Consider the following 22,989-nt stretch of genomic DNA (forward strand, 5'->3'; position numbering starts at 1 on the left):
TAGCCACTAGCAGCATGTGGCTATTTAAATTTAAATTAATTAAATTTTAAAAATTAAAGGGTGCCTGGGTGGTTCAGTGGGGTAAATATTAGACTGCAACTCAGGTCATGATCTCAGAGTTCATGAGTTTGAGCCCCACGTCACCTCTGTGCTGACAGCTCAGCGCCTGGAGCCTGCTTTAGATTCTGTGTCTCCTTCTCTCTCTGCCCCTCTCCCGCTCACTCTCTCTCTCTCTCTCAAAAAAAAAAAACATTAAAAAATTTTTTTAATTTAAAAATTAAAAACTCCCTCTTCCCCTAAGTGGCCTGAGGTGATCTCTGAAAATGGCTCACTATTCACTTGACCTGGAAAACCCGACAAAATCATGCAAATCAAGAGGTTCAAATCTTCATGTTCACTTTAAGAACACAAATGAAACTGCCCAGGCCACCAAGGGTATGCATATCTGAAAAGCCACCAAGTATCTGAAAGATGTCACTTTGCAAAAGCAATGTGTCCTGTTCCAACACTACAACGGTGGAGTTGGTAGGTGTGCCCAGGCCAAACAGCCTGGCCCAGGGCTGGACATAGGGTCAGTGGCCCAAAAAGAGTGCTGAATTTTTACTGCACATGCTTAAAAATGCAGAGAATAATGCTGAACTTAAGAGTTCAGATGTAGATTCTCTGGTCATTGAGCACATCCAGGTGAACAAAGCCCCCAAGATGTGGCGTAGAACTTACAGGGCTCACGGTCAGATTAACCCATACGTGAGCTCTCCCTGTCACATTGAGATGATCCTCACTGAAAAAGAGCAGATTGTTCCTAAACCAGAAGAGGAAGTTGCACAGAAGAAAAAAATATCCCAGAAGAAACAAAAACTTATGGCCTGGAAGTAAATTCTGCATAAAATATATGAAAATAAAAGTTAAAATAGAAAAATAAATTAATTAATTAAAATTAAAATTAAAAACTCAATTCTTGGTTATGTTATCCCCATTTCAAATGTCCAGTAACCCAATGTGGGTAGTGGCAACCTTACTGGAGAACACAGACACTGAACATTTCCTTGATTACAGAAAGTTCTAAGGGACAGCACTGTTAAATATTAATCCCTTGTCACTTTTTAACTTTGTAAATATATTCTCCCAAATGATCAACCAAATATAAATTTCTTATCTCCTTTGTCCTTCATTGAATAAAAATCCTTAAAATTCATGTAGCCATGCCTATTTTTTACAGTCTCATGGGATCTTAAGGAGTCCTTCCCCTCTTGCGCATATTCTGCTATTCACTTTTACACATAAGTCTTTAATCTATATGGAAGTCACCTTTATATATGGGGTGACATAAAGTTCCATTTATTTTTCTCTGTATGGTGGGCCAGTTTTCCAAATATCATCTATTATACAATCCATCCTTTTCCTGCTGATTTGTGGAACCACCTTTATCAAATAATAAGTTCCCATATATACATGGGTCTATTTTAAGTATTGTATTGTCTTGTATTGTGTTGTGTTGTATTATATTGTATTGTGTTGTATTCTATTCTATTTTATTCTATTCTATTCTATTCTATTCTATTCTATTCTATTCCATCCCATCTTTCCAATCCCATCCCTTTCCATTTCATACTATCCTTTCTTTTCCTGTTCTATCTCATGGCCAGCTAGTTTGACTTGTGCCAGAAGTACACTGATGGTTTGTTTAGTTGTTTGTTTATTACCAGAAGATTAAGTCACCCATTAAAGAAGACCCTCCTAATTACCTATCCAATATCCATTCTCCATTTACTTTTTACAAAACAGAACTCCAATTTTGTTTGGAATAGCAACATTCCTAGCCAAAAATATTTATTTTTTTCAGCTTCTCTTGTAGCAAGGATTGGCCATGTGGTACAGGTATAAATAATGAGATGGAAGCAAAATTCCCTAAGGACAGTATCTTTTCCCAAGTAAAAAGGAGTACTATGAAAGAGCCATTCATCTCATTTCCTCTTTTTCTTGCCTAGAATGTAGATATGAGGCCTAGAGGAGCAAACGTCTGAGGTGACAAGCATGGGGTCTACATATTAAGAATATCAGGACAGAGAAACTCAAAGAGCCTGGTGCCTTACAGCTTTGTTTAGCTGCCAGTATTAATCCCAGACTGCCTCTAGGCTTGACACATGAGTCAAATCATTCTGTCTGTGTAAGTCCCAATAGTAGAGTTTTCTGATATTTGTGTCTGAATATATTTTCTTACTGATACAGCCTTCCTATCCCTTCTTTTCCACATTTGCCTTACTTAGGCTTTATTTTTCCATATAAACTTTATAATAAGCTTTTCAAGCTCCTTAAAATTCCAGCTTCTCTGGAATTCTGATTGGAATTGCATTAAATTTATAGATTAGATATGAGTAGAAGTGGAATCTTTATAATATTAAGTCATCCCAATCACAAAAATAGTGTATCTCCCCATTTATTTAGGTCTTCTTTCATTAAAGAGTTTTAACTAGCTTTAATAAATTTTTCCGTTAAAATTCCATGCATTCTTTGTTGGGTAATTTGAGATAGAAGATCTAGAACACTAGCTTATTGCATTTTACCAGTTTTAAGATATACTTTGTTTTTGTTTTGTTTTGCTTTACATTTGAACACCTTTGGAATCTGGATTCATCTTTAGATTGTTGATATCTAACAGCCATATTCACCTATACCTTGTCCCCTTAGTGCTATATAAAATAATGAGACATTGAACTATAGATGGTTTTATTTAAAAAATAAAGTATATATTTTTATTTGTCGCTTTTATTTCCCTTGGGTTTCTTTTGTTTATTCCCTTGAAACTTTCAACTGATCAAAATAAAAACTGAACATTGTTTAGGGGCACCTGGGTTCCTCAGTTGGTTAAGCATCCAACTCTTGGTTTTGGCTCAGGCAATGTTCTCACCATTTGTAGTAATGAGCCCCACAGTGGGCTCTGCACTGACAGCGTGTAGCCTGCTTGATTCTTGTCTCCCGCTCTCTCTGCCCCTCCCCCTCAATTATGGATGCTCTCTCTCAAAATAAATAAATAAACTTTAAAAAAAAAAAACAAAAAAAACTGACCACTGTTTAGAAATACCTCATTCGAATTATTACATACACTACTTGTTCTAATAATTGATAATAGTAAGGGTGCATTTCTACATTTTTTGTAGATAGAGCAAATCTATTTACTTGTTTTCCTTGTCGTTTTTTAATGAAACATTTTTGAAAAGTACAATAGATAACATAACAAAGTCTCTTAAGCCAACCTCCCAAATGAATAAATACTGACATTTTATATTTGCTTCCATTCTACTTTTTCTTTTTAATAATAAAAAATCAATAATGAAATTTCAGTTTTGTCAATTTAATTTGTTTAGAAACAAATTACTGTTACAAAGTTAAAGTGCCCTGTTTTTCCCTTTTTACCTTCATTCCTCAACCTCCCCTGAAGCAACCACTCTCTTGACTTTGGAGTGTCACCAATTCATATTTTGCTTCCTTTAATTACATATCACTGAATTCATAAGTAACAGTACAGTATTGTGTTGTCGATTTTAACATTTTACCTGGGGGTACCTAGTGGCTCAGTCAGTTCAGCATCTGTCTCTTGATTTCAGCTCATGTCTTGATCTCATGGTCGTGAGTTCAAGCCCTGTGTTGGGCTCTATGCTATAAATTAATTAATTAATTAATTAATTAATGGTAAATAAATAAATAACTTTTTATCTGTGTGAGAGTGCAGCAATGAATTTTGAACATACTTCCTTGCTCATGTTCAGGCATAAAAATTCCTTAGCCACCTCTTGCTCTTCAATAAAGGCAATCTTGTTCTTTAGAAGAAAAAAATAGACAAGTTCTCTTATTCTTTTCAAAAAGAAAATATAATTGGTAAAAGTTCTAAGAACATCTTTTCTCTTCTTTGTATGAAATAACTACAGTGTGCTAGTGCATTATAATGAGGGTGGTCGTTGTAATTACATTCCACGAAAAAGCTCCTATCTGAAATGTCAACTTATTCAATTGGAAATGATTTTTCAGAAAGCTCTCCGTGTCCTTCCCTCCCCCCTCCACCAAAAGCAAGCACAGCCTAATCATTTTCCATATGAATTCCTTTGGCAAATATAGATCTGCATAACCATTTCATCAGAAATATTGAAATTTCTGTTACATGTGCTTAAGTCTATAATATCACTGCATTGTTCAATAAGTAAATCTAGTATCTGAGCATTTATTTATATTACACCCATTTCTATCGCAATGAGATAGATTTAACAAACTGTGCATGTATTACATAGTAATATTCAATTGCACAAAAATTTGTTACATTCCTATCATCTACAGAAGGTATACTGCAGTGTCCTCAAACCATATTCTTCCTTTTTTATGTGTATTTATTTAGAGAAAGAGATTGAGAGAGGAAGGGGCAGAGAAAGAGGGAGAGACACGAAGCAGTCTCTGTACTCATAGCAGAGCCTGACACAGGGCTCGATCCCACAACCATGAGATCAAGACTTGAGCCAAAATCAAGAGTCAGTGCTTAACCTACTGAGACTCTCTAGGGCACCCTAGAGGTGCCCTTCTTCCTTTTTTTAAATTTAAAAATAAAAATGTGTACAAGATAAAAATCAAAGTGTGTCAAAGGGCAAACAGTAAAAAGTAATTATCCTTCATATTCCAGACTCTTAAGTTCCCCAGAATCTATCTCAATATATCACATATTAGCTGTTTATATGATAGTTTATAATATTCAATAACAAGATTTAAATAATGGTTATGAGAAAGAATAGTCTAGGAAAGTTGAATGAATCTGAAAATACACCTGACTGTAATGATTTCTACATAAGACAGCCTTATAGATGACTTCAAGAAATGGTTGGTGTTTCCAAATATTTCTTGGTCCCCACTTGGACCAATGCCAGAGTAGCTTCTTCTCATCAGCAGTTTGGCACCTGTTTTGGAGCACACTGTCTAATGAAGGGAAAGAATAAGTCAGTTGCCATCAGGAGAAGAAGTTAGAAGAAATTCAGAGAAGGAGCCATGAAAGCCTATGAATAAGGGGAAGTTAGAACTATGTGAAAGACACAAATAAAGGACGAGGTAGTTGGTGGCAGCAAGAGAAGTAGGAGCAGACACAGCTGAGCCACATGGTGAATAAGAGCCACCATGTTTCCCACTACTGAGGGGACCAGAGTCAGCTTCATGAACCTGAGGCCATGAACACAGCTCAAAATAAATAAATAAACTTAAAATTTAAAAAAAGAATGAAAGAAATGCAGCCTCTGAGGCCCCACCCCAGACTTACTGAATCAGAAGCTCTCAGATGGGGCCCAGCACTCTGCTGCATTTTTGACAAGCCCTCCAGGTGAGTCTGATGCACAAAAAAGTTGGAGAATTTCCATGCCAGAAAGCAGTGGAAGCTTAGCCTATTTGCTTCATTGAGATCTCCCAACATAGCAGCGGACCCCAGCTCAGGCTCTGGGCTCCCAACCATGGGCACTCCTTATCTGTGCCAAGGTAATGGCTTTATTCAATTGTTTTGAATCTTTAATCTTAGGAAATCATCTACTTTTATGCTCAAGTGAGCTAAAATAAAGAAAACTTTTCAAATAATTTACATATTCAAGAGAGGAGCTTTGGAAGGAGGCAGCCCTAAATAAGTCAGTTTGTATATAAGAAAGCATGGAAGAGCCTTCTATTAATTTAAAATGAAGTTCTTGGACGCCTGGGTGGCTCGGTGGGTTGGGCTGGGCGTCGGCTCGGGTCATTATCTCATGGTTTGTGGGTTCAGGCCCTGTATCGGGATCTGTGATGCCAGTGTGGAGCCTGCTTCAGGTCCTCTGCCCTCCTTTCTCTGCCTCTCCCCCACTCTCTGTCTCAAAAATAAATAAACATTAAAAATATTTTTAAAAAAGTAAAATGAAGTTGCTTTTGGAACACATAATGTTTATGATAAGCAATTAGCCAAAATGGATTAAACTGCATTAACCTTCATATTGGTCTTGTTGACATCAGGGGCTGGTAAGGTGAATTTAGCTCATAATGATGGTAATTTTATAAATATTAGATTGCTACCTCACCTTGCTTTGTCTCTTTGTCAAATACTGGAATCATTCAAAATTAATGCTCAAAGGGTCAATCTTGGGCCCCAGGAAGAGCACATTCAAAAGCTTCTACTATCAGTACTAACTAGATCTCTGCAAGAGACAATTTGTCTCTGAGCCCTGTGCTGTGCAGGGCTGTGCTCGGGCTCCCTTCCAGGTTTAGGGCTTCCCTTTTGGTGCCTGAGTCCTGGAATTGCCTGTCCAACATCCTTAAGCTCACATGTAAGGCCTATGGAGGCCTCCTTCTTTGGTCTGCCTTCCTGAGGTGGGCCACAGCTCCATCATGTGTACCCCTAGAATCAAGGAAAGGCTATGGGGCACCTCTCTGCTGGGGAGGGGGATCAAGCTTGAATGTGGGGGCTAGGTCACAGTCCATAATCATCTGTGTAAGGAGAGAGCTGGAGGGGAGTGGGAAGAAAATGGGCAGCCCTTTGGTAGGGGCTATTTCTCTTGCTCTACTATGAGAAACTTGGAAGAATTTAATAATTCTAATATTAAAACGTGACCTCCACAGGCACTATAAAGACAGAAAAAACTTTAACAGCTAACTGGCTTGATTTATAATTCTAAATATTTAGATGAATGGTAAGTGGACTTCCTTTAATGTTGTTGCCCCCTGCAAATGTTGAGGGTGAGCTAGTCACCCATGGACTTGTTTCCCACCCTATTATATGCAACATGAACCTTCAAGTAACGCTACTGAGTTCTATGAGTGCCGTCTATGAACAATGGTTAAAAGCAGACAGCATGGGAGGTTTATAGTGAGGTGGACTGGGGTAATGAGGAGGTATCCCAGCTCTTATGCTCACAGTGAACATCTGTAGGTAAGACAAAGGGAGCAAACTGTGGACAGGTGGGAAGAGGGACTTTTAAAATGTGCCAGAAAAGTACTTCCAGAAATATAACATGGAGTTGGGCTGCTGGAATATAAAATTAGCCGGCACCTTTGGCATGCAATGTCTAGGGACTAAAAAGGATAGGAGTTCAGGCTCAAAACAAACAAACAAACAAACAAACAACAACAACAAACAAAAACAAAGACAAAAAACATGCTTGTGTCTTGAATCTTGGATCTGATGGTTATTAACTAAGTGATCTTGGGGAAAAAATGTTTTAACCTCCTCTGTGCTATAATTTCTCCATGCATAAAATAGGAATAATAATAATGCCTACCTTACTGAGTGGTTGTGAGGATGAAATGAAATGTAACATATAGAGTGTAGAGCAACTGGCACATTGTAAACATCCAATCACCAAGAGCTGCAATCATCATCATCATCATCATCATCATCATCATCATTCTGTAAGGAAATATTTGCATATAGAGACCATAGTCAAACTTTCAAGTAGAAAGCAAACCCTTCAATGAATTAAATCAGCTCTGAGCTGCAAGATAAACACATCCTGAACTTAAGATCACACAGCAAGGGAATAACGGCTTCACGTTCTAATGGGAAAGAAGTCAAGATCTAGAATGCTTTTGGTTCATCTGGAAAGATTCAAATGGGAATTTTAACAACTCTTCATCTTACTCCATATTTGTTAATGGAATACATCATCAGTTTAACGCAGTGCTACTTTTAACCTCACAGAGCCCCCGATTTGCATGCTCACTTTGTCATTTACTATCTGACCCTTAACAAGTTAGTTAACTTCCTTATGCTCACGATTTTCTTATCTGCAAAATGGAAATGATAATAATAATAATAAAACAATTCTAATACTACTACATAGTCTTGTGAAGATTGCATGCAGTGGTATACTGGAGTCAGTCCATACTATCTTGATCAACTGTTAGATTTTCAGGGTATTTCCAGGCCAATTATTAAACCATTGGGTAGTTTGAAATTAGCCATGCTTGGAATATTTTTGCCATGGAGATCAGCAAAGGCTATAAATCAGGCCCTTTTCTTCCCTGAGAGGCAGTTTCCAGTAATTACACTGATTACATGCAATAAATATTTAAAAGGCTTAGCACTGTACACATCATAAACTAAGATCTAAAATTAAGTTAAATATTTTTAATTATTTACCGAGCTCTTAATGTGTTTCTACATCTATTTTAGGCTCTGTATAACGTACTACTAGAAGAGGGTGGGCTGTGCACTGAAGCTAAGAGAGAGCAGCTTTGACTGTGTCAAAGGACAGAGCAAGGAGAGCATTTGTCACTGTAGTCATCGAGTGGTAGTTACTGCAACCTTCTCCATTCTTTGGGACTTTTTCTTCAGCTTTATTCCCCTGGCTTTTGCATAATACCTGGCAAAATGGATGTTTATTGGCTATGAAATTGAATAAATCAGTTTGGTCATGCAATAATAAAATAGTGTGTATGATTGTTTCTATAACACATTAAAAAGGTGATTTTTTAAAGGGTTTAACTGACTAGTTGCTTGAATCAAGCTATTGTGGATAAACTTGGCCAAAACACCCAGTATTATCCTTTCCTTTTTCTCTACATATGTATTTATAATAATGAAGCAAATAACACCTAATTTTAAACTACAAAATAAAATAGCATAATTGCAGTGTGTACTGGCTCCTCTAGATTATTATAATTTGCTGTGGGATTTGTCATGGATACATAATAATGTACAAAGTTGATAAATTGAGACATACCAGGAAAGATGACTTATATATTTCTGTCAGAGAGTGGTGCTCATTGTACAAAACAAGTTTAAGTTGTATGACAACTTAATTCCCATATACACTACATTTTTGGGTTTTTGGCATTGTTTCTTCTATGAGGACACTGGAACTCAAAAGAGAAAGGAAGTGGTTTTCTGTGTCAGAATGTCTGTATCACTCTTTACAAACAAGTATCCACTTTTTCCTCTCTAATTTGATAGCTGTATAGAAGCACCTACTCATATGTTTGGAACAATTTGGATGATACCCAAGAAAAATATAGCACTGGAATATGAGAATCTTTATGTAAACACATTCTAGGAAGCAACAAACATATTTTAAAAACCCCAGTCAACTGGGAGTAGTTGCTTCAGGTAGGGTTTAGGCTAGAAGGATGAATTGTGTTTGCCTGCCTGTGATTTTTACCAACTACAACATAGTACATTTGCAGTACTTCTCACACCTCAGTGTAAGAATTTCCTGAAAAGCTCATTAAAATGTGGATGCCTAGGCCCCATTGCCAGAGATTCTGCTTCTTAAGCCTGAAGTGAGGGAAGTAAGGACACAACACTTCCTTACCAACAACTTTCATTTTTTAAAATTTATTTATTTATGTTTTCTTTCATAGTTTATTGTCAAGTTGGATTCCATATAACATCCAGTGCTCATCTAACAACTTTTATTTTTAACAGGCTCCCAGGTGATGCCATGGTTGCTGGTCTGCAAGCCACACTTTGAGCACAGCTAGAGGCCAATAAGAAATATACTCCTGTAATCTATGGAACAGGACAGTGACTTTCAAACATGGTTAGCTTTAGAATCATCAGTTAATGAACTTTTTACAAAATCCAGATAGAATCCCAACATGAGACCTACTAAATTGGAATCTTAAGAGGTGGACCCAAACAATATGATCAATCTGAGATAATGTGAAGTTGAGGGGCTCCTGTCTATTTATTCTTGGGAAGCCAGTTTGTTGGTCAGGACAGATGAGACATAATGGCTACCACATTTTGAAACACATGCTGAAAAGAGACAAACCATAAAATTCAAGCAAGAAACTGCTCAAGATGGAGGCATCTCAAAAGGACACAGGAGACATTTAATGGCCAAAGGAATACCAACTTGAGCAATAAGATAAATGAAAATATTTCATTATAACCCTTAGAAAAAAGTTAAATATCTTTGAGTCCATACATATACAAATAAATTACTGAATGAATAAATACAAGGTAACTTTAAAGAAGAATACTAATTAATAAACATAAAAGAGATGAAGGAAAGAGAAAATTGTGTTTTCTATGTTGTAGCATTACACAAACACTACAGTAATAATTGTTGCAAGCAAGATTTACTAATGAATGTTAAAATTGGTGGATGAAAATTTGATGAGAAACAAGATGTTTGCATAGTCTCAAAGTATTTCTCCACAAAATATTTATTAGTTTCTAAGGAAATACAGTAACTTTACAGTGGAGAAATCCAGCAGACACCTCCCGAACCAAGTATCAGGATGAGTATCACCAGTAATAAGATATCATCATGTACCTCCTGATATGATGCACTGAGGAGGGCACAACACTTCCCTAGTATTTGTACCAAATATGCTTACTTCGATCTAATTGTAAGAGAATATCAAACAAACCCAAGATGAGGTAAGTTAAGTTATAATAACTTCAAAACTGTTAAGGCTATGAAAGACAAATAAAGACTTAGGAACTGTCACAGACTGGAGAAGACTAAGAAGAAATGAAAACCACATGCAATGTGGGATGCTGGATTGGATCCTGGACCAAAAAGAGAATATTATGAACACCTGCTAAAATTCAAGTAATATTCTATAGCTTAGTAGTATTACATGGTACTGTAACAATGTTAATATCTTGGTTTTGATTATCAAACCATGGTCACATAAGATGTTAACATTAGGGCAAAGTTGGTTAAAGTATATATTGTAATTTTTTGTCAATAAAATTATTTTGAAATAGAATTTGAAAATTCCAATACATTCTGCCTTGTAAAAATACCTGTCCCCTAAGCAACTTTACAGCTTGCCTCACCAGTCTATGGATAAACTATAGGACTTGTTTCACTTGGGAGGTGACCTAATGAGCAGAGAAGGCTTTACAAACAAGAGTCCAGTGGCGTTCCAGGGATGAGGGTTTTGTCACTACATTTGGGCAGCCCCTTCCTATGAGTTGCTATCCCGCAGACTAAACAAAAGTGGGAGTCCTGAGTCTTCTGTCAGATTTCCTGGACTTTGGACCATATGTGGAACTTAGCTCCTGACCCACATTTTGGGGCACTGCTGCCACCCAACCTAAGCCCTATCATAGCAAAAGCCAGCAGATTTGCACAGCCTGGGGCTCTCTGCTTTCAGGAGATAACTTGACCCCAGTAGCAGCAATAATATTCTATTTCTTTAGACAGCATTTTATTAAATGCAAAGCTCCTTAGACAGCCGTGTTCAAATTTTCCCCATGTTGATATTTTGTCACACATCCAATCATTCAAAGTCAAGCTGATTCACTTCCACTGGTTTCCTTTGGGTTGCTGTTTGCTATTCTTACTAACAGGAAAAGTTCATTTCACTCCATTATATTTCTCATTTGCAAAGTGAAGCTTATATTTTTTTTTACTTAACTTATTCTTCATACAAGAAAGTGAAAAGATGCCAATCTGTGTTCCCCTGGTCCTTCTGGAAAGTGGCATGATGGGGAAGGTAGTGGAGGTGGTGGAGATGGATTCAGTTTGATTTCTGGCTCTAACATTTACAGTCTGACCTCACACAGGTCTTTTAATGCTTCTGAGTCTAACTGTCATCAATGACAAAAAAAAAAAGACAAATAATACATGTAAATTTTTTTAGTTATTATGAGAATTACAGGAAACAATATATGTGTAGAATTGAAAATTTGTCTCTCATTTACTATATATCATTAAACAGTCTATGCTTCTTTTTTGCCCAGATGTAGAAAAGAAGGGAACATCTAAAGATAAGGAGTTTTACAGAGAGTGTAAAAGTGTCAAAGGTGTCTCTGAACCCATTGTATTTTATTTGTACCAATGATCTGTCAGTGGCCTTGCTTGATTGAGCCAAAAGGGAAACAAACAAAACTGTAAGCCAGGTTTCAGTAAGACTAAATTTAATTATGCCTCATTTTATTTTATTTTTTTAAAGTGTTTTATTTATTTATTTATTTATTTATTTATTTATTTATTTATTTTTTGAGAGAGAGAGAGAGACAGCGGAAGCAGGGGAGGGTCAGAGAGAGAGGGAGACACAGAATCCGAAGCATTCTCCAGGCTCTGAGATAGCTGTCAGCACAGAGCCCGACGTGGGGCTCAAACCCACGAACTGTGAGATCATGACCTGAGCTGAAGTTGGACGCTTAACCGACTGAGCCACCCAGGTGCCCCATGCCTCATTTTATATTCCGACTGACTAACTTCCTCTATGTTATCAATTTGTTTTACTAAGACTGTCATTAAATTTCTCTTGAGGAAGCTTTAACCTCTAACTTGAGAGAATTGCTGAAAATCATTAAACACATCTTTGGTAGGAAATAGTGGAGTTTCTGAGATTTATGTCTGCTTCTTCCCTTCAGTTGTAAGTTTTACCACAAAATTAAAATTAGGGGGTGGCTTTTGTTTGTACTCTTTTGTTTGTTGGTATTCCTTGGATGTTGAAAAGCTATGAATGGGGAGAAAAAGCATTAAATCTGTTTTCCTTCCAGCAGCTATAGTGTTGGGAGTAAGGAATTAATTCTAGCTTGTTTTTGACACAAATTCAGCATGCAGCTTGGTTTCTTTATGATACTCAAACACTTTAAACATGGTGGATATCCAGTAAATGAATAAATATTAGTTTTCTTTCTCTGTACCTTTGTAGTTTATGCCTAAACAACACCTTGTTTTTATTAGAAACTTTATTGTTCACATTAAATCCACTCCAGATCATTTCTGTCCTTCTCTCTTCAAGGCTTGACATTGTCCTTAGGCAGCTTTATTTTAGAACAGTGGCTTTCAGAATTTCTAACACTTTTTTTTTTTAAACTAAAACACTTTATTCAGGCCCCATATGAGAGGAGCTCGAACTCACAAACTGTGAGATCATGATCTTTTTTCTTTAAAAGCAAATGCACGGGGTGCCTTGGTGGCTCAGTTGGTTAAGCACCTGACTTCAACTCAGGTCATGATCTCGTGGCTTGTGAATGTGAGCCTGATGTGTCTGTGCTGACAGCTCAGAGCCTGGAGCCTGCTTCGGATTCTGTATCTCTCCCTCTCTCTGTCCCTCCCACGCTCACACTCTGTCTCTCAATAATAAAAATAAACATTGAAAAAAATAAAATAAATAAGAGCAAAAGCTAAATAAATACAACACCCATGCAACATAGAATTATCTCTGCTAGAAAGCTCCTTACTTTGATTCTTTATTTAATTTTTTTATAGTTTATTTATTTTGAGAGAGAGAGTAGGGGAGGAACAGAGAGAAAAGAAGAGAGAGAATCCCAAGTAGGCACAGAGCTGGTTGCTTGACTCTACCTCACAAACCAGGAGATTAGACCTGAGCTGAGACCAAGAGTCAGATGCTTAACCAAGTGAGCCACCCAGGTGCCCCTCTTCTTAAAAAAAAAAAAAAAAGAATAGACTGTGTATCATTAACACCCATTTTATGCATCTTTTTGCTTGATTTTATATTTAAAGAAATAAATCCAATAATTTTGATCACGCTAGTTACACATAGTTAAATGGTTTATAAGTGGAATGGTGTTTTGTAACTTAAGTAATGGGGAAAGGGTATCTGTATGGAGAAGATGATAAACCAAGAATCCTGCTACTATTAAAGTAGTGGTTTAAAATAAAATCTCTTTGTTCTGTTGGAGATACAAATGATATTAGCCTGACTGGTTGCCAGTCAATGAAACAATCTTGGCCAGGGTTGGTTGACATCTGCCTGCAGCCTACAGAGCAACCATCCAATGAAGCCACAATTTCCTATGAGGTGAGAGTAAGACAAGAGAACCTAACATTTTAGATACATTGATACCCAAGATTTTGTGGGTAGCTAAGCAGTAAGAGTAGGCCACTTGAGTTCAATTAAATTGTGAGTCCATTAAATTGTGAAGGTGTGTATAGTTTATTTAGCTGGAGAAAAATAATAACTGCAGAATTGAATCACAAGATTGATGACTCACAGATAACTACTGTTTTGTTGTTCTAGGAAGTAAAGGTATAAGTGGCATATCTGGGAATAAATAAGGCCATGACCTTGAAAATTTTTTTAGGTCTCTTAAACTTTACTTATGCCAAGAAGTGGAGAGACCATCAGCTTAGGGTATTGGGATTTTGCTAATTGCTCTAGCAGCAGTTGGCTTGTGGTTATTATTGACACTTAGGGGACTAACAACCTTCTAAATTTCAGTCAGGCTTGCCAGGATTCATCTTTGGGAAGTAATTCAATAGAACACTGCAAGCCTAAAAGGCAGAATTGGAGAAAATTCTTCCTGGAACATTCCTCGAACTTCCGAGAGTCAGTTCTTTTGAATAGGCTCCTGATTTCTGACCATAAGTGAGATGATTTTTGCCTAAAGTTTACTATTTGTATATTCTCTGGAGCAGCTGCATAGACTTTTGCTCTGGCCAAAGCATGATGTTATTGGATAAAACAGTGCATGAGGAAGCAGTAAGCCTAGGGTCAATTCCGGGTTTCACCACTGGTTCACTGTGCTCTCATTGGTTGCATTCAACATTTTATTGAAAGTCTATAGCATGCATTAAACCTTATTTACTGAGAGCTCACAAGGCAGACAGCCCAACACCAGAAACTGTATTAGTATCTGATGGTGTGCAGATTTTAGTATATATAGTTCACAGAAAGCACTACAGAATATAAAATTACCTTCTGAGTTAGCTTATATCTACCAATAATAGAAAATTGAAGTAACTATAAAAATGTAATAACAACCATGTTTATTTTCTTAATGTTTTATTTATTTGTGAGAGAGAGGGAGACAGCGTGAGCAGGGGAGGGTCAGAGAGAGAGGGAGACACAGAATCCGAAGCAGTCTCCAGGCTCTCAGCTAGCTGTCAGCACAGAGCCCGATGCAGGGCTCAAATCCATGAACCATGAGATCATGACTTGAGCTAAAGATGGATGCTTAACCGACGGAGCCACCCAGACGCCCCTAATGTCTGTCTGTATTTGAATCTTTACATCTGGGACCTTGCTGACCCTGAAGGGACTGCCCCTTCCAGGTTCACTAATTCCCAGAGATAGCAAATAACTAACTCCCCTTTCATATGCAATCACCCAATGCAGAGCCCTTACATCCAGTCTTTTTCAGGTTCTTACACTCCAGGCCACTATTTCCATGATCAATCTAGGGCCAGATATCAGATAGCGTGGGACAGCCTCTATCCCAAGAACCTGCTGAAATTATTCAAACTACGCAATCTTAAATCCCCTTACCCTTTCTCTTCCATTCCCACAGAAACCCCACTAAAGGCTCTTGCCCGTATTTTCCCCCTGCTGCTTCTGCCTCCTGACCAACCCTAGTACCTCCTAATATGGCCCTGCAAGGTCTGCTATGCCTCCTGTTTTTATGTGGGTATAAAAACATGACAGTCATTTCTGCGTCTGTATGTCTTACCATACCTGATTAAAACAAATCTTCTTAAATAACAATATATTATTTTAAAATGGAGAAATTAAGCATAAAATATCTAGGTAGTTCAAGATTATACAGTCCACTCGAAAACTAATTCCCCACCACAAAGTTTACTGATTCAATCCTTCACTCAAAAATAATGATTGAGCACTCCCTATGTGTAAGAATTCTTTTAGGGAATGTAAACCCACCTTGTCATAACAGAAACAAAAGAGACAAAGCATTATATATCTCAAGCATATTTCTATTTTGTTTTCAATTTTGATTTGACATTTTCTCTGTGTTTTCCTATTTGGAGCCCTATTTGCCTGCTGTAACTTTCTTTCCGTTCTCCTGCCGCGTTTTCCCAAATTAGCACTTATCTGCTTATCTTCCCCCTCCCCCTAGCACGTGTATATCACACCGTGGTGTGCCTGCTCCTATACCTGGCATGCTCATGCCCCACTCACACCCCTCATTGGTACATCAACAACCCACCTGATGCCTGGCTATGCAAGTTTTGTATTTCACATCATTAACTATAAATAAATAAGTTAATAAGAAACTTGGCTAGTTACTCATTTTATAAGCCTTGCTTATTTGTAACTGATAGGAGGGGTTATTGTCAAAGGGAAACACAGAAGAAAAGTTCACAAACTATTGAAGAAAGGTAACTGTAGGAATGTTTATTATCTTTTCTGCACTCTTCCAGTGGTGTAAGTCTTGAGTCGCTTAACATATAAATGATGCATGAAGAATAGTATATACAGCAGGTGAGTGTGGTCCTTGACACAGTGAGCTAGGAAAATGATCATTTTGGTAGCCCTCCTAAAAAGGAGGAAATGTCTCAATAAATCAAGGTATTGTTCAAGATATTTAGCTCTGAACAGAGACTTGACAAAATAGTGCCTTAACCAAGAAAGGGGCTTAAATTTCTTACATAACCAAAAATCTAGGGATAGCAATCCAGGACTGATATCGCTCCTCTAATACTCAGGCTTCTTCTATTTTTCTACTTCATCATCCTTAGCTTTTGGCTTTTACTCTTATGGCCATAAGTTATCTGCAGCACTCCAGACATCATGTGTAAGTTCCAGGAAGAAAAAAGAGAAAAGGGAAAAGGGCAGAAGGCATTTCCAGCTGAGTCTAACCATTTCTATTAAGGCTCAGACTTCCCTGCAAAGCCCACCCAATAGAATTCTGTTGGCATCTCTTTGACTAAATCGTCACTTGGCCACAGAAGCCTAAAAATTGAATAAAACACACAAACACCCAACAACAACGAAACAACTATGTATTTACTTCCTTTGCTACAAATCAGATTTTTGTTAGCAGGGAAGAATGAGAGAAAAATGGAAACTGGTAGGCAACTCTCAGTGTATGCCACACTTTTTTAACAAAAATGCAGTTAATGGACCTCCTGGTAGGTTCAGACAATGATAGCAGCATCCCACAAAGTTTCCTCACATTCCAGACAGTACAAATAGCAGAAAGAAAAGGTAAACTTATATGCAAACCACATTTCAGCACAACCTGGAGATAGAAAATGTCCAAACGTCAAAACAACTATGAATTTAAAAAGTATAATCAAATCCCAGAATGCAGCTTCTTACACTCCCACCACAACCTTGTTGCTACAAGACTCTTGGATGAGCAGAAGCAGACCCAGAGCTTCAGGGATGGCAAAAGAGGGGAGCTAGTAAAGGTTCCTAAATTTGAAATTATTCTACCACCAGAAAGACTAAGTCCATTCTAAGCCTGGCATCCAGGCATTGGTATGGATATAAAAAGCTTCTTCCTTCATGATAGTCATTTCTGCATCTGTATTTCTTACCACCATACCTAATTAAAGCAAATCCCTTGTTCCCTTTTGTAACAATACATTATTCAAAAAGGAGAAATCAGGGAAGGAACTTTTGAAGTATGGTTATTTAAAGTGATTTAAAGGGACAGGTAGGATTTAAAATGATATTCTTTGAAACTCAAAACTCTGGGGAAAAATAAATATGAAAAAGGAAGGGAAAAATGCTCTTTGTCAAATAGAAGAGGGAAAAAAGGAAAGGAAAAAATAAGAAAAGAAGGAAGTCTTATGTTCCTAAAAGATAAAGGAGAAACATAAAAGCAAAGGACTAAAAGCTCTCATTCAATAAAAACATCTCTCCCTCAAAATTGTCAAAGTACCTAGACTTTGTTATATCAGTACGAAATGCCATTAAACCAAGAATCCTCCAAATACCCCAATACTATAATATGATCAAATGGAAAGTAAAGTCCATATAGAGATACAGTGAAAATAAGGAAATGAAATTTCACACCTATGAAGTGTGGCAAATTCTCCTCTGATAAAACAACCAAGAATAAGAAGAAAACTGTAAAGGACAAAAGCAGAATTAAGAATTCTCATACAAACATTTGGAAATATGAGAAGCTGTTTTAAATCAGAAATACGAAAAACTAGGGGTGCTTGGGTTGCTCAGTCAGTTAAGTGTCTGACTCTTGATTTCAGCTTAGGTCATGATCTTGAGGTTTGGGAGATCAAGCTCCACATTGGGCTCTGTGCCAACAATGTGGAAACTGGTTGGGATTATCTCTCTCCTCTCTTTGCCCCTCCCCTGCTGGCATTCTCTCTCTCTCTCTTTCTCTCTCTCAAAAGAAATTAAAAAAAAAAAAACCCTAAAAATATAATGGATAAAACAGGAATAAATGAAAAGGGTTGATTGCATGTAGGAAAAAACAATAAAAGAAAATGGCAAAATTATCTCAAAAATAAAGAATAAACTACAAGTTGCCCAAGTGAGAATAGATTCAAACAAAAGTTCAAGAAAGGGTAATGAAAGAGGGCCAGAAGACAACGGGGAGAATGAAAATGTCTTGAGTAAAGCAGTTAAAAGGGCCAGAGCAAGCAGCAGACATAAAAGACAGGCAAAAAGGAAATAATTTTTGTATTAACAGAGCCCCTGAAGAAAAAAAATAAAGCAGAGGTAATATTTTAAACTGTAATCCAAGATAAGTTTATAGAGTGAAAAAGGATTTACATCTATATGTCCAGAGAGCTCACTGGGTACTAGGAAAAATTAATCCAGAATGACTAAACTCTTCAGACATATTCTAGTTAAACTCATTAGATTTCAAACAAAATCCTCAAGGTCTCCAGGTAGAAATATCAAATAATTTACAGAGACAAAAGAATTAGACTAGCATGAGACATTTGAAAACAAACATATAAAGCAAGGCAACAGGGGCGTCTGGGTGGCTTAGTCAGCTGGGCATCCGACTTTGGCTCAGGTCATGATCTCATGGTCTGTGGGTTCTAGTCCTGCGTCAGGCTCTGTGCTGACAGCTCAGAGCCTAGGGGTTGCTTTGAATTCTGTGTGTGTGTGTGTCTCTCTCTCTGTCTGCTCCCTGTTTGCACTGTCTCTCTCTCTCTCTCTCTCAAAAGTAAATAAACGTTTTAAAAAATTTAAAGCAAGGCAACAATGGAGCAACATTTTTACAAAGCTTAGTGAAAGAAATTGTGAGGCAACTATTTTATAGCCAGCCATACTGTCCTTCAAATATCAAGCATATAGAAAAATTAACTTACAGAGTTAAGGGAATTAAGCGTTCTTTTTTTAAAGCCTCTTTCTGAGAAATTAACTAGAGGATAAATTTCATGAAATCAAATGATTAGAAAAATTTCAGCCAAAGAACTGGTGGTGAACATTTAAAACTATATAAATGTAGAGGCCCCTGGGTGGCTCAGTTGGTTAGGTGTCCAACTTCAGCTCAGCTCACGTTCTCATGGTTCGTGGGTTCGAGCTCCATGTTGGGCTCTGTGCTGACAGCTCAGAGCCTGGAGCTTACTTCGGATTCTGTGTCTCCCTCACTCTCTGCCCTTTGCCCACTCATGCTCTCTCACTCTCAAAAACAAATAAACATTAAAAAAATTACTTAAGTATTTCTAAAAAAGTATGTATCTCTATTTATATATCTCTATATCCATATCTCTATATTTATATCTATGTCTATAAATTTACAGGTAAGACTGGAACAACTGTGGGGATAAGGGTAGAGAACAAATATGCAAATGTTACATGTTGTCACAAAATAGAAATTGTTTCAAAATGAAAAAGTTATAAAGTAAAATTCATGATTGCTTTAGATATGATATTAGTGAAAATAAAATTATTTTTTATGGGAGGCTGGCAATAGTAATATTTCAGAATGTAATGCTATATGGCTCTGGATATGAAAAACCAGAAATGGAGAAGCATAGGCAATATGACCAGAAGAACTGCTCTAAAGATGAATCTAATAACAATGACACCGAGTGGAATAGAGGCTATAGGAGCTGGCCCTGAATGTAATCTGCTAGAGTGACACTGGCCGCCTGGTGCACAAGTCAGGTATATCTGCCACATGTCAGCCATTGGAGCCTCCTCAGAGCCAGCCCCAGGGCAATGCTGGCCATCCTAAATACAGTATATATCTCAATTTCTCCACCCCCTGTATCAGCCTGCTCAACTCTTCATCCTCTCCTCCGACACCATATTTTTCCACAAGAATTTACCTTAACATATAGATCAAGAACAGAGCCTGAAGAGCCAGAAAGTAGTATGGTGCTTGAGAGGTCGGTACCACATTTTTTATTTTCCAGGTAGATATGTGAACCCTAGGATGTGTGTGTATGCTTTGTCTTTGTTGTTTTTGTTTGTTTGTTTGTTTGTTTGTTTGTTCGAGTCTCCTGAAGACACTTTTCCCAGGTAAGTCCTAGACTGTGAGCAGCCACTATAACTATTCCAGCAATGACTTCAAGTACCAGACACTCAACTGACTGAGCCACCCAGGTGCCTCAAGATTTATTTCTTAATTGTCATTTAATTCTTATTCTTTTTCAGTATTACCTCTCAAAATCTCTGTTATGGAAAAGGTTAATAACCTATGATTAAAGGCTTGAGATAAAAGATGAATATGCATGCCAAGGTAACTTACTTGAGCCCATCATCCAATGGATAAGCTTTTTTTTTTTTTTTTTAAATAGTTAGACTTTATCCATTGTCTCAGGAGCTACAAATTGCTGAAATTATTGACTTTGATCTATCAGATAAGTTTTAAATTTTTTGTGATCTAATCTATCCTCCCTAGTGGCTCATCTTCATCATACAAATGATAAAAAATATACTTTCCCTGGGCGCCTGGGTGCCTTAGTCGGTTAAGCGTCCTACTTTCGCTTAGGTCATGATCTCGCGGTTCATGGGTTCGAGCCCCGCGTCGGGCTCTGTGCTGACTGCCAGCTCAGAGCCTGGAGCCTGTTTCAGTCTGTGACTCCCTCTCTCTCTGACCCTCCCCTGCTCACGCTGTCTCTCTCTCTCTCTCCTAGAAATAAATAAAACATTTTAAAAATTTAAAAAAATATATACTTTCCCAATCTGTTTGGGTGTCTTTTTTATAAAAACAGCTTTACATGGTTTTTTTGCAGTTGTTATTCTGAGTTATCTTTTCTTTATCATACAATGTAGAAGTCTATTTTGCAACTACTCATTTTGAGTCATCCTGGTCTTCCTCAGTTATATCATTTGCCTTTGGATAACTCTGTTTTCTTTCTCACCAACCATTGAGACACTTAAGAGGTTTTTTTTTCATCTTTATATGCAAATATTAGATATAACTATAATAAAATTATAATTATAAATAATTGATATTTGAATTATATGAATATACAGTTGATAAATAATTGTAATGATAAAGTTCCTGCTCTTTAGGAATTTTCACACTAAAACAGCTCAAATAGATTGGAATATGTCTACAGGACAATTCCTTTGCTTTTTTCAAACTCTCAACATATTTAGGGCCCCATTGCTTTCCTCAGAGAATTATAATATTTGTTCCACCTATTTGGGGGGACATCATAAAAATAACTTGAATTCATGGCTGTAAGACCTTTTTGTAGACTACTGTCTACATTATTATATTTTATATAAAAGCTATTCTCAGTATAGTGCCTACTGATAATGTAATTAAACCAAAGAATCTGGACACAAAGGAATAGTAAGAGGGTATGTACATTCTTCTGTGTCTGCGTGTCTATGGTGAAACATGACTGCAGAATAAAAAGATAAAAGTCTGTGTTTCTGTCTTAGAAGCAAATTCTATTGTCACCCTCAAGATATCCCCAGAAAGGATATAAGGAAAGTGAAGACATGTAACACAGTAAAAACTTAGATGCATTTAGAGGAGGGGAAAAAAAGTTAAATGTAAACTTTGGGAAATACGGATTCTCAGTGGATGATTATTTCATGAACGAACAAATTAATTGGATACAGTAACAGAAAGTCAGCAGCCTTTTTCTTTTAACATTTCTACAGAAAGCCTCAGGAATAGGATAACCACAATGAGTTGGTTGAGGTGGGTGTTTTGATTTTTTAAAAAAAGCTTACTGGCTTTTGATAGAGATGAAAATTATTCTTGGACTGCAAGTAGGTCTGCAGAGAAGAAGACTAATGTGGCTCCTTCCCAGAACTACTGATTTTATATTCTCTATCTCTGAATCAGCCAAGATTTTCATTTCATCTCCCTTTTCAAGCTGCTTAAAGTTTAAAATTAGTATCATTACATCAGAACAAAATCTCTTGCTAAGTCATAGCTCAACTTTATGTGTTCAGCGAATTTTTTTAAATCCATGAATCACCAAATAGTTTTGATAGATGACATACCTTCTTTCCTACACTCCTTGCCAAGAAAATTTCATTTTGGTTTAAATGTTCTTGTCACAGTCTAAATTTCAAACATATTTCCACAACTATTAAGGATTTGTGGGTTTAGATCATGACCAAAAAAGACAGGTCTCCCTATATTTTTACTTTTGTTCCAGTGTGCTAAATTGTGTCATTTTTGGAGAGCATAACAAGTAGCATATATACTTCCTTGGGAAGAAACAAAAAAAATTTAGAGAGCTTATTAATTAGGGTACCAAATATGCTATGCTTCCTTCTTTCTTCATATATTTCCTGAAATCATTCCTCCAGTAGCTTCCTAGAGCCTATTTTATTTCCTGAAATCATTCCCCAGGAGCTTGCTAGAGTACATTTGTGGATTCCTTGAATGTGTTTATTCTGCCTTTCCTCTTTAGTTGTTTGGCTGGGTTTTGAATCCTAAAGAAAAAAACACATTATTTTTAGAATTTGAAGAGAAGCCGCAGGACAACAGCTGCTCAACAGGCCCAGAGAGGAAATGGATCTGGGTCGGAACAGGAGGACAAGGAGCTGTAGGGACAATGCCGTCAAGGGAAAAATCGTCTGAAGGATTTGAGCATATGGAAAAATTGTTGCCTACGCATGTCACAGCTTTGTTAAAGCATCTGGGGAAAAATAAAGGTACACAAAAATTAAATTTAAAAAGAGGCAATTATTTACTCCAGAAAAAAAAAACCCAACAAGTTATATGAGAAAGAAAACATCAAAGTGAAGTATTTGGCTTAGCAGTAAATAATACTTAGCGAAAATAGGATAAATATTATTGATTATAGGATTTGACTCCAAATTAGATAGCTCAAGTGGGAGAATGAATTCAAGGGAAAGTGGAGGGTAGAAGAGGGCTCAACTACCATAATGAAACTATATATACCCTAATCCTGTGTTTTAACAACA

General features: G+C 37.0%; 1 pseudogene; it reads left to right on the forward strand.

The window, feature by feature from the left end:
* The first annotated feature begins 323 nt into the window (after positions 1–323).
* On the forward strand, positions 324–876 carry LOC120236418 (annotated as a pseudogene).
* Positions 877–22,989: the final 22,113 nt, after the last annotated feature.

Source organism: Hyaena hyaena, unplaced genomic scaffold, assembly GCF_003009895.1.
Source record: "Hyaena hyaena isolate Hyena2069 unplaced genomic scaffold, ASM300989v1 scaffold_154, whole genome shotgun sequence".
Classification (NCBI taxonomy): Eukaryota; Metazoa; Chordata; class Mammalia; order Carnivora; family Hyaenidae; genus Hyaena; species Hyaena hyaena.